The 17,340-nt window shown below is 42.8% G+C and overlaps 1 protein-coding gene across 3 annotated transcripts in view; it reads left to right on the top strand.

Moving 5' to 3' along the window:
* LOC102695662 (serine/threonine-protein kinase 38-like) overlaps positions 1–17,340 on the top strand; it is a 50,338-nt gene that overhangs the window by 20,398 nt on the left and 12,600 nt on the right. The gene's annotated exons all lie outside the window — the stretch shown is intronic.

Genomic DNA, 17,340 nt, shown 5'->3' with positions numbered 1-17,340 from the left:
AACGTCAGAAAGTAATTCAAGAAAGCCCCCAATTTACAAAAGATTATGTGCTGGTGTAATGTTGAATTTAATTGCAAATACATGCAAAAAAGGGACATATTTAGGTTTTAATTTGACCCTTTGCTACTAAATGACTTTTTTTTCTATGAGTACAGTAAGAAAAATATCAAATATATGAACAATATCCCCATTCAATCTTTAATAGTTCCAAACCACACCCCATTCATTGATGTGATTTGTTTCGGTAAGCAGTTTTTTATTTTACAGCTTTGTATGTAGAGAGATTTGTAATTCTGTGTCATCTTCCGATATGAACACTACAACTCTGCAGTTCAAGCCAAACTTCAGGTTTTTGTTGGAGTGAAAGCAGCCTGAAGTTTTCTGAGGTTTGATATTCCCCTTTACCGCCTCTGGGTTTGACCTGAAAGAGCAGCTGCAGCGCGCGACACCTTCCGTGGTCTGTAATTGCACAGTGAGGTTTCTGGTTAGGACTCTGTCGCGATGCGGTTGTAACCATCCCACCTGCCAAGAAGGGCCTTTGATGTTCAGGTTTAAGAATCCTTTTTCGCTTCTGCTCACACCGCGCTCTGCAGCAGGTGTGCCTGCCTGAGAGGAGTTCTGTGGCCTGCCACGCCGTGCCTCAGGAGCCTATACCCCTGCTTTGTTAGTCAAATGTGCTGAACGTCCACATGGTCCTTATTGCACTTTCTCTTGCCTCTGCAAATAGCGTGGGCTGAAAGGAACCGTTTATGAAGTTACGTGTGCTCACGTAGAGCTGGCAGTCAGCCGGCCTTCGAAATGAGTTGAAAGCGCAGTAATAAGTTTGTCTTCCAGCTCTAACCACTTTCATAGGTCCTGTAGCGAGTCTTGATCTTCTCTAGTCAAGCTTAGTTACCAGCTGTGTCTTCCACACCAGTGTGTTTCTGTGCTTGCGGTTCTGTGCAGCCCATCCAGTACTGCAGGTTTCATATAATATGTATAACTCTGCTGGGATTTGACAAAGCTGGATCTGCGTGCATGTGGATGAACCTTACTCTAGCATATCGACGCTTGTTCTCCTACTTTTGTTTACTCGCAAGAGATCTTGCCACCCGGTATATAAAGGTGTGCCTATTTTGTAATATTATTTATGCCTGATAAGTACTGGGAATTTAATTTCACACAACATCTTTGCTGAATTCATAGTATTTTAGAAATGAATGGTACAACTATCCTTTGGATAGTACAAAACGTTAGGAGCCTTAATGCACTCCCCGGTTGACCTGAACGTTTAAAGAAGTAGATAAATCTGAACCCCCAGCCTAATTTCAAATCCCAGTGAAGATCCTGATGAAATCAAAGTTTCTTTTATTTTTTTCCAGTCCCTAATCCCAGGTTCTGTTTTCTGCTTTGTCCTGTTCGGTCTCCTTGGTCAAAATCCCACCGGCAATTTCTGGGTCTGACGTAGCTGCCTGGTGAGGAGTCATCGTTTTGATGGGATCCCTGTTCTAGACCGGAGGGTGTAATTTAAAGCTCTGATGAGATCATTGAATTAACGTTTGAATAGACACTTCTCAACATTAGTCTTTTAAGAACAATGGACTTTCAGAAAATATTTGTCTGAAACTGGAGATGCTTGGGGCTGACTGGCAGGTAGCCCTTCGGGTACTGACCATAAGTAATACAACATCTGCCCTTTGAGAGTTGTGAAATGTGTATCATGCGTAAAATGTCACTTCGAGACTTTTATTCAACATTGATATAAAATAAGTTTTAAAACTTCAGAACATTCTTTTCCCCAGGCACAGTTTTGTCATTTTTTTGGTACTTGTAATAGTCCTTCTAGACAGAGTCTTGTGAGGATGCAGTAGAGGTACCATATGAATTCCTCATTACAATTTGAGAGAAACATAGGGTGTCAGTGGTTTGGTTCAATTCCAAGTTAATTTTGTCTGTGGTAATGCAACACATTATTATAGCCTGAAGAATGAAGGGACCACTAATGAAGGATGGCTAGTGTCCAACATGCAGTCCCTCAGCTGGGTTAGTGCTTACTGTCCTGCACTGTTACATTCTGTCTTTGCAGGTGTTGATTTAAGTTTTAACATAAGGACAGTGTTCACAGTGTTTACTGTAGTCATTCCTGAGCCCATGAACAGTGGGAAAGAATGCATTTAGGATCCACTTTCCTTGCAAGGGTAATGATTATTCTTCCATTGTGTTCAGATATACATGTTGTAGATTGTAATCAAAATAAAATAAATTAATTCTTGAAATACATTGTCGTGAACTTATGTGTCTTATAATGAAAGTTAGTCTATAAAATAACCAGTTCATTGAGTGCAGAAACCATGTGAAAGGTTTTGGATTTTGACCCTTTGTAGGTCAGCGAAGTCGATGAAAGGGGTTAGAGTCCTCAAGACCCTACATCTTTCAGGAGAGATTGCAAAACTGTTATTTTCCTTTCCTGGAATAAAATGACCATTTTGTTTCAGAGTGCTGTTAAAACTCTTGAGAGAACGTTTAAATTTCACTTGATTCCAGTGCAGTTGTCCTAGGGACCAGTGCCGTTGCCTAGCGAGTTATATGCTGGTGCTGGGTGACACAAACCACAGGATTCGCGAGTTCCCTTAATTGAGCAAATTACGTACTTCATCTATAAATTACCAAAGCTCCTGATGTTTCAGGGTAATCTGATGGATTGGCGCATGGATCAGGATTGGGGGCCCTGGTCCCCTACAATATCAGAGCCATTTGGCCTGTCTAACCTCTTTGGTAGTTAATAGCTTGCTCTGTACTCTCACAACGTAGCTGTGAGAGTAGAGAGTACTGTGAGAGTAGCTGTGAGTTAGGCAGTGTAAGGTTCTTGAATGTGCAGTGTTATTCTGGGGGAAGAGGGATACTGCTCCACTGTACTTTCTGCAGGGTATCGGATTTGATTTGCAAGTACAAATGAGCTTCATCCTAGCAGTGAAGCCCGAGTACACAACAGCAAATAGTCTGACCTGGAGACATTGTGTCAATACTAACAAATTAAGGTAACTGCCCTGAGTAAGTGGCATAAATCTGATTTAAAGCAGCCTCAAGTTCAGGTTATTTTCTTAGGTAGGATATTATGACTGTTTGACAAGCTCAAAAGCCATGGTTAAAGTGCGGGAGACGGATTCCAGAAATACATTAACAAATTATGAACGAATGTACCTTTCCAAGGGCTGTCTCCATCGTGTCTTTGTATAAACCCCGACTGAAAAGATTCAAAGAGCTCATTTGAAGTGGAATTGTATTTGAGCTCCCTACCCAGTCTTGCCGCAGACTTAAAAGGAATGCATAAAAAGGAGAACTGGAAGTCAGGCAATTGGTATGAATTACATGGAGGTCCAGGTCAGATTTGATTAATTTAGGCCAGATTTCAGTGACTTTTTCTTACTCGCCTCATCAACGTTGAACTCAGGGGTGTAGAAACAGGGACCGGGACACAGTAGGTCTCTTTTAAGCAGCCAGTTTAGTCACATAAGCAGCCTCAACACCTGTAAAATGAGAGAAACTCAAACCTGTGTAAGCAGAAGAGAATGTAGTTTTCATGACTGTGGGAAGTGAAGTCAACAACTGGTTATCATATTTTTGTGGTACAATTGTGTGAATGTCTTGTGCTATGTTATTCAGTAGAGAGTGGAAAAGGATATTATCTGGTCGCAACATCATTGATAGTGGAGAAAGGAATAATAAGTTCATTTTGGAACAGGTAATAGGTTTATTCCATGCTGAAAAAAGAAGAGAGAAAACGCAACGTTTCAGCCGTGGTGCCTTCTTCAGGTGTGAGAAAGACAGGGCAGACAGCAAAGGTAATGAAGCGGGAGAACAAAGGCTGGGAGAGAGGAGGAGCGAGAGGCGGGAGCAGGGGACAGACAGAGGCCAATCAGGAGGGGTGAAGTCAGGATAGGTGAAGAGAGGTGTGAAATGAAACCAAAAACGAATGGAGAGAATTTAGAAGAAAAGTAGTCTGTCGTTAAGAGAAGGAGGAAGGTGTGATCCTAGCTGCAGGATCATTTTGGTTTCTGTAGTCTTTCTGATGTATGAGTTCGGAAAACAGTCTTTGAGAACCCACCTGAATTAGTTCATTTTGGCTTCTTAAGACTGGAGAAGGAGGATCTGGCTGCCTTAAGAGTGTTCAGAAGCCTGTAGATGAACTTGAAGGCACAAAACAGCATCGAGAGCAGGGGGCAGACTGTCCGTTTTTTGTACAACAGGAGGAACGAGCAGAAGAGAGATGTTTTCCACATTAGATAACAGAATCCTAATAATATAAGTTGGAAGTACCAGGTTCAGTATGCAGCCTTGTGATCAGTAATGCCCAGCTCAAATGCTTCTAGGCTGGATTGAAAGGGCTGAAACCTCTGCTCCTGACAGACCAAGTTGTTAAAGTAGACTGAGATGGAACCCTAGTAAAGGCTTTTTAATCTTGTCCTTGACAGAGGAGCCAGGAGAGTGCACACATTTAAGAGCCGCAGAGTGATCAAACAAATCATTCAGAAAACAGACTAATAACAATCACACAATTTTACTAGTGAGTGCTTTTCAAGAACCTGTGGAAGTACGGGTTCATGACTGCAGGCGGTGAGGTCAACAAATGGATTGATGTTTTGTTGTGAAATAATACCCTGGATATGTTATTGTTCAGTAGATGGAGGAAAAGCAGACTTACTTACTAATACCTGCACAATTTCATTTCCCCATAATCATGATGTACAGATGTGCAGATTTTGTCACATTTCCTGCTGTGCTGTTTTTTTTTAGAACTACAGAGACATCTACCTGATGCTCAGCTGTGAAATACTGTTTTCTATTATACTTCAGTATTATCAGTCGTACAGTCTTCAATGATCGGGATTCATCTAAATTCTCTTTCACTTTCAACTGTAAAAGTGGTTCAAACTCTTTAGGTAAACCTTTGCCCTGCTAATGTTTTTACAAAAGAACTGGGACTGCATTCTTTATTGTTGATCAGTTGTTTGCAGTATGCTTTATAAATACGACAGGGTGAGATCTTATCAGCTGCAGACCTGCACAGAGAACCTTTTACATACAGTTGATGTATGGAGGAAGGCATTACCTTGGTCAGCTGTGAAGGAGATCTTCTTGAACGTAAATTGTACTGGAGAGCATTCCTCTCTCTTCTTTAAAGAATTATGTTTCTGTGAGAAATTGTGAATCACCTTGTGAGACACAATTTATAGATGAATGCTTTCATAAGGTATCTTCAAGTCTTGAAAGTCATTTTTCCCAATTAAGTCTTTGCTAAGGGGAAACTGAATGTTGAAACAATTCTAATTCAAGAGAATTTTCTCTCCAAAATAGCTGCTGCCATGATCCGCTGTAATCTATTAAATACTTTCTTCTGTAAATTTCTAACCGGGCCCTTAACAGTGATTATATTTTCCAAACACATCAGTTTGCTTTTATTAAGTAACCTTAGGTGGAATAATTGTCTATTCAATAAATGTTGCTTTTGCTTCATTTAAAAACAATTAGTGGCTTATGGTAATAGCAGAAACCATTTTTAATATTTCAGAAACAATGAGAAGGAAGTGATAGAAGGATTATATCACAGTGATGTCCAGTTTTAAATACCTTGTAATTACCTGAAAAATAAGTGTTTGCAGGTAAATTTAAATTAAACAAAGATCGACTTTTATCATGCCAAGCAATTGCACAGGACATGTGTAATGCCACTTTGCGCTCAGTAACGTGGGGTTGGGAATTTCATACGTGAGTAATAATCCCTCATCTTTTTTTGGCCACCTTGGGATTTTTATCTGTATTCTTAAGAGGAGACTGGGTATCTGATTCAGCAATATGGCTGGGTATCTTGTTACAGACTCCTAAATGTAGTTTTCTTTTTTTCCCCACTTCAAACGGCTTTTTGCATATATGTGGTGTATGTGGCAGTTGATTTTTCTGTGAAGACTGGGTCTCAGTGACCCAGAAGACTGTGGGAGTGTGGAACATGTTTCCCAGCATTCCACTGAAGCTGACCCCTGGCTTCTTTCAACAGGCTGCTGACCACCAAACAGGCCAGACTGGCTGAATGGCTCCTCTCGTTTGTAGCCTTTCTACATGCTTCTCGTAAATCATTATGCTCTTGGCATAATGGTGTCTTGGGTGTTTTTTACTCTGCTCATTTGTGAATGTGCTTTTTTCTGAATCACACAGTGCAGTGATGGATGAAACCCTTTTAAAATTCTTTTAAGTGATCTGATAATTAGATCTCAAGTTTACAGAAGGTCTTTCGTAATGTTTTTCATAACACGCACAGACAAAATAAGTTGTCTTAGTACATGGAAGATGAAAAAAACATGACACGAATGCTCTTATAGTTGTCATATTTATAGTAGTAGTAATGTTACACAGCACCTTTTATAAATATATCGCAAAGCTCTGCATGTTAGACATGCTTTCATATTTATAGTGCCTTGGGAATTTGTGAAGGGCTTTGCATTTTCAACAATCTGAAGATCTCTTCATTTTCTGTTATGCAGGATTTACCTAGAAAAACTCTACTTGATGGTCCTAAATCCCACTGTAAGTCTTTAAAATAGTAAGAATGTAAGAGTTTGCAAACATGAGGCCACTTAGTCCTTGTAAGCTTGTTTGGTTTTTTCACAAGTAATTGATCCCAAGATCTCACCCAGCTGTTTTTGAAAGACCTGGTGATGTTGTCTTTGACAACGTGGATGCGTGTTCTGGACGTCCCACAACCATTTGGTAGTGAATACCCATGTCTCGAGGTTCCACTTGTGTCCTGTGATTCATGTTACATGGCCTCGTTCGTGTTTGTTTTATTTAGCAGAAAGAAAGTTTGTTCAAAAGGTCTGGCAGGCCTGATGGATCGTCATGAAAAATACCCTTCCTCTTCGTGGCAGTTTTATGTTGTAACTGCGCCGAGAATCGTTTTCAGGATGTAAATGGATTCCACAGGGGGAGCTTTGGCGACAAACCGCTCGGTCGCTTCCACTTGGCCTCCTGAGGCTCCTGCCCGTGCCCGTGCCCTGTGTGCTTGTTCTGCGAGGGTGGGCGTCATTGCCAGGCTCCAGTCAAGTACAGATGGAGGTTGTTGGCGGCAGCTCTTGGGTTCCTGCTCTGAAAGGGATGCCCGACGCCTTGGCTCCTTCTTGATTGTGTCCTTTAAGACCACCTTGCGGTGGCCACTCTGTGTTCAGTAGGTGAAGTATAATTTTGGTCTTCATAAAACACTCTGTACACGTCTTCACGAGTTTATGTCAAATTGCTTTAAGCTTCAGTAAAGTCATTTGGGTAAAGAATTTGCTCCTTGTTGCTTTTTCTGATTTTTCTGGCATGGTGATTGCCCCTGGTTACACTCCACCCCCTTCCCCACTGAGCAAGAGTCTCAGTGAATTGTTCCACTTCTGCAGAGATGACTTAAAGAGCTCGAATTAGTCCGTCAGTTATTTGTCTTGGCACGGGTGCCAGCCTGCAAATCTGTAGTCTGTTGACTTGGCCTTTGTGTGAAGGGGAGCAGCTTCCTGGCTTGGAAAGGCGAACCAGGGTGGTGAACATCTTGTCAACAGACTCCTTGTTTACCAGATGAAGTCATTTACAGTTAATGGGTCAGACTCGCAGCATTCCAGTACAGCGTCTGGATTTTCCTGCACCTGCCCATCTCCTTCCTGACCACAGAAAATGTGTATTTGATTAGAATTTGTATTCAGACCCCTGAATACAGACCCCTTTCCATCTGCTCTACATGAAGAACCTCTTTCCCTTCTTACGGAAGGGAATTAGTGCCCTACATGACTAAGGAACCCCGATCTTTTTTGCAGGAGTCATGTTAGAAATGACGGCTATTAGGAAATATGGTTCTAAAACATCAGCACAAAATTATGAATGCTTTGCAAGTAGCAGTTAATACTCATTTTTAGTGCATGAATGAATAGTTTGTAAAATGATTTTTAAAGATATTGTTTTTTCTGTTAATGTGCGCTATCGTAGAATACAAGTTTTAGACACATTTTTTCTGGACTGAACTTATTTGTTATTAATTTATGTGGCTATATATTTCATCCAAACCATCTTTCATTTGTACCTATTTATACAGCTGGGTGTTTTACTGAGTTAATCTCTTGTGAGGTACAGTACTTTAATCAATGGTACAACTAATGTCCTGAGCTTTGAGCCCACAAACTTAAATTAATGAGTCTAGAGCCCTTAAGACTATTCCACACTACTGCTTTAGGGTTAGAGTCACAGATTCAAGGTTAGGTTTATTGGATACATTGTGGTTGTAACATCTTCGTTTTGTAAACATGTTTCAGAAAAGGAAGTTTACAAATCCCATGTAGTAAGGATCACTTGATGCCTTCAAGTCACAAACACCAGATATTGATCACTTAAGCAGGTTACATTCCTTAAACGTTTCAACACAAACATGCAAACAGCTTACATAAACTGGCAGAGAAGTTGCCCACAGTCTCCCAGATGATCTAAAGAAGTTATTAGGCTGTGATTGGCACATTGTGTCCATTGTGTCCTGCTGTAAGGTATGGTACCGAAGGTTATTCCATAACATTGATCTGTGAGGGAAGCAACAAGTCTATTGTGCCCATACCCATGTGTTGGCAGGCATTATAGTTTCGTAATATTCTGATTACGCTAGTGTGTTGTGCTGTACATTGACCAAAACAAATTGGCTTCCTGGAGGTTGCATTAATAGCCCTGCACTTCAGTGTATCATGTCTACCGAATCAGTGCTGTTCCATTATAGAGATTTCAGCCTTACCTTTGCAGATTTTCTTGGTTTGTGTTCTATTACTGCCCAGTGGGGGTGCACATTCTTCAGGAACCATGATTCTTTGCTGGTATGGCAGGATTTGTCATCTGTGTGCAGACTGCAGTTGTGTGGCCCTGTGAAGCTGAGTCATGTTGCCATTGTATGAGCGGTTGCACTGGTTTCTGGCAGCTCTGAGTCATTTGATGACTGCAGTCGGGTTTGCGTGTCTTCCATGGCATTCAGTCTTGTGTAAGACGCAATACCTCTCTTGCTTGTGGATCTTGTAGATGGCCGCTCCTATTGTCTCATGTGGTTGACAGGGGCTGTGCTGGCTGGAATACAGTCTTAGTAAAACAAACGTGTCTGGAGGTTACTATATGACGGACAATCAGTCCAAGCACATTCTTGCACTACTGGTTTGTAATGAGAGTTGGGAGGTGAGCACCTCTTGCAATCACAGTGGTTCAGCTGGTGTTCTGTCCTCTAGGACATCAGTACTGGCTCACATGCTTCCAGGGAGCAGAGGAATAGAAGCGGAGGCAATCCTCTGACACTTGGGTGGCTAATGAGAGGGCAGAGTGTAGTGTGAGCTATATACAGTAAACTTGAGGAAAGTGGCTTTGACTATATTTAGCATCCCGTTAGTGCTGGCACCCCGCTGAGCACTTTGCCTGCTGCATTTCCTCGCAAGACGTCTTTAAGGTCACTTCGGAGGCTGTTATTCTAAACTGCAGAGTTGGGGAAAGAAAAAAGGATCAATTGCACAGAGCGCACTGCATGGCGTCAGCAGAGCTCTCTGAATGGCGCGGTGAGTACCTAGCAGCTCACCCCTTGCAGACACTGGAGTTGTCCGCAGTGCTGTCTTCTGTCCTGTCATAAGTGCTGGCTCACCTGCTTCATCGGGCTGCATGGCTGGAGGAATCTTGTGTGGTCAGCTAGGGCAAAGGATGATACTCCTCTGCTTCCATTTCAACAAACCTTGTTTCAGAATATTTCACAGAATATTTACTACTAATTCTATAAAATATGTATACTATATATATCATATGACAGAATTGTAATTAATTACTATAAGGTTGTCTTTGTTTCATTCTTAATTGTACAATTGTTTGTGTGTGTGTTTTAAGGAGTGTCCTACATGATCTACAGTATATTACAGTAGCATGGAATTCGTTTGGTCATCTGTAAATAAAGGATCTAAGTTCTGAAATCCTGTCTGATGTGTCCTATTATGCTGATACAAGCAGTTGTACCTGAGGTTATGGGGGAAAAATGAGAAAGAAAGGGCTGGTTGTTTTTATGGTATAAATCAGACGTAATCGCACGCCTAGGACTTAATGATATGTAGTGAAATAAGCATTTTCATTGTTTGGTTCTAAAATGTGTTGATGCGGTTCTTCAGTTTTAAAATTGGCATTCAATTTTCTTCGTGGCTTATGAATATCTAACTGCCTACGAATTTTTCCTTTGAACCTGTTTTTATGCTTCAACCTATGGCACAGGATACTTGGTGAAAACTGCTGTCCGGGATGGAGGATTATGGGTGGACATTTAGGAATCAGCCTTGGGTTATTTAGAATAAGTGCCAACAACACAAAAGGGTGTTTTAGACTGTACATATGAGAGGATCTTGCTGATTAACAGCCTGTTACTTCACATCAACAGAGCAGGACAGGTAGAACTTGTTCTCCATTGAATGTTTGTCTGAATATAGGTGTAATGTTCCACAGATTTTTTTTTGCCATATTAATTTACACGCGCAACTTTAAAAAGATTACTTGCCAATGTGAAAAGCTGGGTTTGCATGGGTTTCTTAAATGTAAGTATCTCATTTGTGCTGTGTTCCAGCATCTTCAGATTTACAACTGCTTTTTTTGTTGAAGGATGGAATCTGGAGGCTAAAGCATAGAACTTATCTGTGCTCCTGAATATAGTTTACGGGTTCCCCAGACTTTAAATTAAGGAACATTTCAACTGGTTGTGAGAAGACTGTTACGGTATACCAGTATGTTCTTCACCTGTAGAGGAGAGGACTGAACCTTCTTTCAGAAGAATATACTTTTGTTCAGGAGCAAATTTAGTAGATTTATGCAAACTAAAAATGCTAATAATATTTTGTCTCCCAGCTATTTGTACCTGTTCATGATCAGGCATTAAAGCAGTTTAAACTCTTGATGTTTGTTAGCAGGGCTACTGTTGGGAATGGGACGTGTTAATGTCATACTGATATGTGGAAAACAACTTCCTGCTATTGCCACTTGCTACAGCAGCATACAGAGGGGAGTTATGAGGTGATGCAGAGTTTGCTTAGTTATCCCTAGAGCCACAGAATAGTGGAGAGATTGAGAGCTTTTTAGTACCTTTGAAGATTTCTTAGTTTTGCAATGATCTAGTTGCAATAAGGGTATGCTTCAGTATTTTGCATCAGATAAGCACAGAAGGGGGCCTTACGTGAGCACTGTTTTGTTAGTGGATGAAAGATACCCTTGTAATGTTTCAAGTGACAACACAAGGTCAGAAGACCCCTCCCCCAAGAGCGCCAGGTACTCCAGAGGGTGGTGAAACTGGCTCAAAACACTACCAGCTGCGCGGTACTGAACGTCGAGGATATCTACTCTGTTAGATGCCTCAAGAAGGCCAGGTCTATCCTCGGAGACCCCAGTCACCCTAACCACAGCTTGTTCTCTGTACTACCATCTGGAAAAACGATACCGCAGTATACAGACCAAGACCACCAGGTTTCATAACAGTTTCTTCCCCCAGGCAGTAAGACTGCTAAGTTCAAGTTCGAGTTTCTCATTGTACTCATATACAGGTATATGGTGTAGCGAAATGCTATTTATCTAGCTCTCAGATGGTAAGCAGTACAAAAAAACAACAATACAGTTGTATAAGAAAGAAAGACAGAGACAGCAGGCAGTGTGCAGAGTAACTACAGTTGTGCAAAATCATACATCAACAGAATTAAATAAAGGATAGGAAATTATGGGGAGTTAACTTCTTGACATGTGAGGTGGAGGTAGATTTCAGTGTGTGTTTGAGTTTTGATAAAGAGAGAAGGCACTGTGAGGGTTCGAATCGTAGGTGAGAGAGGCTGGGAGTTAAATAGTTTGATAGTGCGGGGGTAAAAACAGTCTCTGAGTCTGGTAGTCCGGGCCTGAATGCTCCGGTACTGTTTTCCAGATGGTAGAGGGTCAAACAGTCTGTAGCTGTGGTTGGCTGTTTACAGCAGATGCCTGCAATTACCCAAACGTCCGCTGGCGAATAGGCAACCTCCTTGAGCTGCCAGGTGCACTGGCGCCCTCCTGTCACTTTGCTCTCGGGACACATACGAAGAGCACTAAATACCTCCTATTGCTGTGTTGCTTTCCCACAATCTGTAAACTGTATTGTAAATAGCAACTGTATAATTTGTTGTATCGTAATCTTAACCTAATCCCTGTAAACATCTGTCCTTCTGCTCTCCTGTCCCTCTTAACGAGCTCGTGGATAAAGCATTTACATACATACACTGCTGTATGTATTGCTTGTGCATTGATAATTAAACCTTGATTGAAAATGCAGAAACTCCATTAACAGGCCCAATATCTGATTAGGTCTGGCAATACATTTAGCAGCAAAGCAGTGCAACCCAAACTAGGATGTTTAATCTGACAAAGAGATGACATGCAAGTACACTCTGAGTAAATGGGTCAATGTCACGAAAACACCAACTTTTACAAAGTAACCAAATGCAGTAATCCCCAGATGCTCCAGGAAGAAGCTGTTATTGACCACACCAATAGCAGTTTACCAGCACAAAAAGAGTCCATGGGGTTGTAACTGAGCTGCCACTGCCATTCCAGGTTTCAGGCTGAGTGGAACAAGTGAGGTAGTTAAGTAGCCTAGTCTGAGCTCCTGGCCAGTTGTACTTAATGGGTTTGACAGCACCAGACTGTAAGCCTACAGGCACGATACCGGATTTCAGGGACCGAACCTCATTGAGTTTCATCACAAATGGTCAAACAGCCGAGAAGATGGCCTTGAGTACAATTAGAGCCCAAGACGCAGGTAGCAGGTCTAATTACAGCTGCTAACTCATCCCCGAGAAAGCTGGAGTGGGCATTGTTGTCATGACTGCAGGAGGTGAGGTCAGCGACTGGTTATTAATAGTGAGTGTTTTGTTAAATGTTGCATGAGTATGATAAATTCATGCAGCGTCCTTAGGGTGGAGAACGTCCATTTTCATTTCTAACTTGGCTGTTTTTTTTTATTATTTGATAAAATTGTAGGAAGAGAACGAGAAAAAGGAAGCCAGCGCTGGCAAGGCCTGCAGCTGTTCTTGAGTCGGCCCGGTCTTGTTCCGCACGAGACGTGTAGCACACCTGTGTCCGAAGTGGCAAACGGGGGAGGAGGGGGGGGATTCACTGGGACTCGACTGGTTTCCCAACCTTTGCTGACCCGAGTCACACTTGTTTAATTAAAGTGCTGTGTGGCGCCCCGCCGCACCTGCCTGGGATCAGTTAAAATACGCTTCGCAGATGTGGGGGCACCTTCACGCGTGATGGGCATCGCTCAAGAAGGCCCATTAAGCAGTAATCCTCTTTGTCATTTTACTGCTCGCTAGATTTATTCTCAGCCACAAAGAAAGAGGAAGAAAAACAGGTAACTGAAATATTTTCAAATTGGGTAATGTCTTGTTTGAAATACTTTTAATTGTAATAGCCTTGCACAGTGAAAAGTCATTTTTTTGCAACCTTAAAGTTCGTGTTTTGTAAATCTTCCTTTCATTAGGATTATCAATATATGCAGGGCACTGTAACATCTTGAAAAAATGAAAAGCATGAAGTTTAAGCTCTGTTTAATACTAAAAGATGTCTGAAAAGTTAAAAGAAAACGTTTTCGTTCCTCATTGCTGAATGCTTGGTTTTGTTAATTTTTACTTAGGAGATGTTTGCTGAACATTGTCAGTAATCTTGTGCAAGGCTCCAGATAAAAAAAAAATCTCTAACTTAATTTGAATTTCTGGCATCTTTCTCTGATTTTTATTCATTCAAACCAAAGGCATCTATTGGGTCTTTATCTGGGTGTGTAAATATCAAATCAGATTCATCCCCGTCTCTTTGTAAATCCTTTCTAAATCCTGTATTGCTGCATATTTTACATTGTTTAAATATTTTCAGAAATGACGGCAGACTCTCTTCTGTTCATAGAGTGGTAGCCTCATGGAATGATTTGAGAAGATTCACAGGCTGTGTTTGGAAGGATATATATTGTTATACAGTTCCAGATCAGAACTGGGTCTTTCAGGGGGTGTACATTCAACATGCCACTAAAACTGCAAGTGTGCCTGGGTCAAAGATGCATTTGGGTCCATTAATTAGATCTTTGAATACCTGTTTTTTAAGAAAACCTAGTTCTCATCTTTGTGTCTGCTGAAAATCAGAATGATTTTGAATTCTAAAGGAACCGTGTGGTCTCTTTCCAGTTACTGTATCACTCAGTCATCACTGCGGGCATTTATGAAGTTTTCAACACATTTTAAGCAAAATGCAGTGTTGTAATTTCGGTGAAGTCACTTGCAGTTCTCAAAAAGGAAAACGCTGGACAGCTTTAACTACTTGTTCCCTCCCCATGTGTCTTTAATAAAAAGCCAACAACAATGAAGCAGTGACAGGTGGGGACTGTAGGGAATTGTCTGATTACCTGGCCTGTTGGCGAACTCTGAAAACTTCAACTAGGCCACATTTCATTCATAGTTTTTCATTGTATCGCCTCCAGAGCTGCTGCAGACTGAGCCCTGCATTAGGTGTTCTGTTGCCTAGCAACGTGCGAGTGCTGACATCACCGCTGAACAGTGATTAGAAAGGGAAAAGGTCAACTACAAACGATAAGAGATGGAGAGGTCGGGCAGGTGTTCAAACCGGAGTTTCTAAATAAAAAAGGGGTATAGCTGTGATATTATTTCTGCAGATTCCTACGTGTGTGAAAAAGTTTTAATTCATTACTTTTTCTCTGATATGACCTTGCCAAAATCCTGCAGAAGACTTGTTTGGCACACTGGCTGAAAAAAAACACTGAGCTAGACTGTCAGTGACGTGTGCTAGGGTGCCATTATAAGGAGAATCCTCAAACAGAAGAGACTGAGCTACAGTCACAGCTAGGGCAGAGGTGCAGATCTCTGCTAGCCAGGGCTGGGCACTCTGGAGCAGGAGCTTGAAGCACACAGCTAGGACAGAGGTGCAGATCTCTGCTAGCCAGGCCCGTGCACTCTGGAGCAGGAGCTTGAAGCACACAGCTAGGACAGAGGTGCAGATCTCTGCTAGCCAGGCCTGTGCACTCTGGAGCAGGAGCTTGAAGCACACAGCTAGGACAGAGGTGCAGATCTCTGCTAGCCAGGCCTGCGCACTCTGGAGCAGGAGCCTGGAGCACACAGCTAGGGCAGAGGTGCAGATCTCTGCTAGCCAGGCCTGGGCACTCTGGAGCAGGAGCCTGGAGCACACAGCTAGGACAGAGGTGCAGATCTCTGCTAGCCAGGCCTGGGCACTCTGGAGCAGGAGCTTGAAGCACACAGCTAGGACAGAGGTGCAGATCTCTGCTAGCCAGGCCTGTGCACTCTGGAGCAGGAGCTTGAAGCACACAGCTAGGACAGAGGTGCAGATCTCTGCTAGCCAGGGCTGGGCACTCTGGAGCAGGAGCTTGAAGCACACAGCTAGGACAGAGGTGCAGATCTCTGCTAGCCAGGGCTGGGCACTCTGGAGCAGGAGCCTGAAGCACACAGCTAGGACAGAGGTGCAGATCTCTGCTAGCCAGGGCTGGGCACTCTGGAGCAGGAGCTTGAAGCACACAGCTAGGACAGAGGTGCAGATCTCTGCTAGCCAGGGCTGGGCACTCTGGAGCAGGATCCTGGAGCACACAGCTAGGACAGAGGTGGAGGGGTGGCTCTGTGGCTCAGGATCTGCGTCTGTGACTGGAAGGTTGCCGGTTCAAATCCCGCGGCCGGCAGAGGAATCCTACTCCGTTGGGCCCCTGAGCAAGGCCCTTAACCCTAACTGCTCCAGGGGCGCCGTACAATGGCAGACTCTGCATTCTGACCCCAAGCTCCTCTCCCTGTCTGTGTGTCTGTGTGTCTGTGTCTCCATGGAGAAAAGCTGGGGTATGCGAAAAGACGAATTCCTAATGCAAGAAATTGTATAGGGCTAATAAAGAAACATTAACATTAACATTAACATTACATTACATTAGGTGCAGATCTCTGCTAGCCAGGCCTGTGCACTCTGGAGCAGGAGCCTGGAGCACACAGCTAGGGCAGAGGTGCAGATCTCTGCTAGCCAGGGCTGGGCACTCTGGAGCAGGAGCCTGGAGCACACAGCTAGGACAGAGGTGCAGATCTCTGCTAGCCAGGGCTGGGCACTCTGGAGCAGGAGCCTGGAGCGCACAGCTAGGACAGAGGTGCAGATCTCTGCTAGCCAGGTCTGGGCACTCTGGAGCAGGAGCCTGGAGCACACAGCTAGGACAGAGGTGCAGATCTCTGCTAGCCAGGGCTGGGCACTCTGGAGCAGGAGCCTGGAGCACACAGCTAGGACAGAGGTGCAGATCTCTGCTAGCCAGGGCTGGGCACTCTGGAGCAGGAGCCTGGAGCACACAGCTAGGGCAGAGGTGCAGATCTCTGCTAGCCAGGGCTATGGGTAGAAGCAGCAGAGAGATATTCTCTCTGGCAGAAGACCTTGGGACAGAGAATGGATTAGGAAGACTTGTCATTCAAAAGAGCTGGAACAAAACAAACTAGTCGATTATTTTTTGTAACGAATGATTAATAGGATTGCAAGGTGATTATGAATATGTGAATCTGCCTTTGCATCTTTCTCCTCAGCGTAGCTGTTATACCGTGCGATTCTGTGTTAGTGCTGGTTTTGTAAGCTTGAGAAAACCACGAGTGCTGTTAGGCTGTGGTATGGGTGTGTTTTCCTCTTGCAGATTATCAAAGAGCTTCCTCAGTTACAAAACTTTCTTGAGGAGCTATACGGTTATCTTAGTTCTGTGACTTGCCTGCCATTTCTTTATTTTTAGAATCTAGGTTAGGAAACCTAATATAACGCACAAGAACTTGATTGTTTTGTGTTAGAAGTGGGTTGAATACAAGTAAAAGAAAGAAATACTCCCAAGTTACCATTACTGTAATAAAGTAGTTGCAATACCTATAAAAAACATTTAAAATCTTAATTGCACTCTTGCTGTACTTAGCTCAGTAATGATACTAAGATCTCCAGACTCTAGAAGATGTGTTCTAATTTAGCGGGGCAGCCACTTGAGCAGAGCTTTCAAACTGCTTAAATAAAGAGTAATGTTGAGACGAACCGTTAGTATGTCCTCTGATCCCTGTCATGTTCTGCAAGAAGAATATCATCTCATGCCTTCAAATGTTTAGAGTCCCTCAGTGCAGACTTAAAGAAAGTTTTCATTTTGTTATCCCATATTCAATCAATAAAGGGGTATTGACTGCAAGTGCAGTTAGTGCTTATGTGTAAGATGAAGAGGTGTTGTGCAATTAAAGGGTCTCGGGTTAATTGTGGGGGGAGGTAACACCTGATGAAGGC

This window comes from Lepisosteus oculatus, chromosome 7 (assembly GCF_040954835.1).
Source record: "Lepisosteus oculatus isolate fLepOcu1 chromosome 7, fLepOcu1.hap2, whole genome shotgun sequence".
NCBI classification, from domain to species: Eukaryota; Metazoa; Chordata; class Actinopteri; order Semionotiformes; family Lepisosteidae; genus Lepisosteus; species Lepisosteus oculatus.
This window is presented reverse-complemented; position numbering and strand designations above follow the sequence as displayed.